Genomic DNA, 2,500 nt, shown 5'->3' on the forward strand with positions numbered 1-2,500 from the left:
ATAAACGCAACAGAAATTTCTCAGTATGATGAATGACATACTCGTGATATGCTTAGAACAAAACCAAAAAATGGAAACAAGATTCAAAACATCTTTTCACAATAAACTTGGAATGAACATACGTAAAAGAAACCTGATTTTCATGACCTCAATCACCTCGTGGTAGACATTATCTCAAGGCCCATGTCCTCTCGCACTCTCTCGTGCTCGAAGGATGGCACGGACACACAATTGTGTCACTTCCTCATTTTCCTACCTGTCCCCTGGGGGAATGGACCTTTGACGTCCATATGCACTCCATTAAACTTAAAAGGTACTACCGACCATGTTCTGGCCGTTTGTATCACATACTTGTGGTTACTCATTGAGTTACACACATGACACTTATTGATAAAACTAATTCCTTAAAAATACTGACACTCTTGCCATCCTTAGGGACCTTCCTATACCTACATGCCACGCATAAGATCTTACATCAATTACACAGATGACTTTCTCTACCAAAGGGGTAGGAAGAACAACGCTAGATCGGATTTCGTCTTCAATGAAGAACACATCCCTTCGCACACGCAAGAAATCCGGGAACTTGTTACTCCTCCTCAACCACACACTCATTCACGGGGCATGTACGCTGGGCTCCCCCACGGAAAACCCATTACTAGCACTCACTGTGATTCTCGCTCCCTCTCTCTCTCCGGAATCGTCAAGATCTTTCGTTTCCTACGCGCCCCATCCACAGATCTACTTGAACCTAAATTCTTTCGTTGTTGTCCCTTCTGCTTTACGTCGAGTTATTACATCCGTTCTTCGTCGTAGGATCACTGAGCCCGTGGGTGGGCTCCGGCCATGTTAAGCACCGTGCACTCCTACGTTTTGCTGGCATCCGTAACGAGCAGTTCTTCAAACTCGTTACACACATGATTCCACCTCTATTCCAAAACGAGAATAGCATTCCTACTTCCATGATCGGGAGCGGTGGTGAGGGGCTGCTGCTCCACCCCTCTAACCTCCTTAGGCACTGCCTGGGAAGGCGCACTACCACTTGCTGGCAAGAGGGTATCCCTTACTGCTCACTGGGGGAGCGTCTGGCTCCCCTCCCCCACACTCTGGGGCAAAGATTGCTGGCTGACCCCTTGACACTCCTGTCCCCAGTCCTTGCGGGTCTGACGGACGGCCCGAGGGATCCTTGGTCCCCTTCCCGCGTCGTCTTCCCCCTCCTCTCGATGGTACAGGAAAACATGATTTCTTGTGCCGACGCCGTTTTTATCCTTCTTTTTATCTTTTCTTTTTTTTTTTTTTTTAAACAGCTTTCAGAAGGTGGTTTCTGGCCTGACATCCATAACACTACCGCTGGTCATCGTAGGGGCATAGAGCCCGTAGGTGACCCCTTCCCCCACAGTTCCAACAACCGCCAGCCACCTCATTCCTACCTCTCTGACCTCTGCCTCTTCGAGGTTCTCTTCTACAAGTGCCCCATCCATAGTAGGTTGTCGATGCAGGTTGGGTGCCAGGTTGCCTCGATGGTTGTGTAGCTGCTATCATGTGTTGCGGGAAATCGTTCACCGAGTACCAGGCATACAAGTGCTACAGGATTCACTTTACCCCTTTCTCCGCCATCGCCACTCGACGTCGAACTTCTAGTGTTAACCATTATCACTATTGTCTTTTGTTTCCACTTTTTCAATAATAGCACGTCTGCTAAAATCACTTAGCACAGACGTTAATCTGTTAATATCCCACACCTGACACCATTTAATATGACCCGATCTGGGTCGTATTGGGGTTCAATTAGGGAAACAGTACTAGAGAGGGATTTCATGCACAAATAATAGCAGAGTTGATCGTTTTACACATGCTGTATTCTCTTAAGTCTACAAGGGCGCCCTTAATTATGATTACGTTACGTTACTAAGAAAAAGCCCTCAGAAAAAGGGTACTTGGTTCGGCACACATCTTAGCACCTGACACACACTATCCACCTCCAAAACCAGACTGACGCCTATAGGCCATTTCCCCATCGCCCATAGATGGGCATCGCGATGCCTGATTAATGATCGGTTGTTTTGACCCGAAAGTCTCATGAAAACCAATCGGGAGAGGTTTAGGTGACGCCAAGCTTACAACCGTCATTTTCAAAGTGCCATAGCGTAACCGTCCGTCTCTAACAGAGGGAAATCCGTTAAAACTAAACCAACACTAAACCACGATCGGTTTATATATATATATATATATATATATATATATATATATATATATATATATATATATATATATATATATATATATATATATACATATATATATATATATATATATATATATATATATATATATATATATATATATATATATATATATATATTATCATTATTATTATTACTATCCAAGCTACAACCCTAGTTGGAAAAGCAAGATGCTATAAGCCCAGGGGCTCCAATAGGGAAAAATAGCCCAGTGAGGAAAGGAAATAAGGAAATAAATAAATGAAGAGAACAAAGTA

The sequence above is a fragment of the Palaemon carinicauda genome, chromosome 3, assembly GCF_036898095.1.
Source record: "Palaemon carinicauda isolate YSFRI2023 chromosome 3, ASM3689809v2, whole genome shotgun sequence".
NCBI lineage: Eukaryota > Metazoa > Arthropoda > Malacostraca > Decapoda > Palaemonidae > Palaemon > Palaemon carinicauda.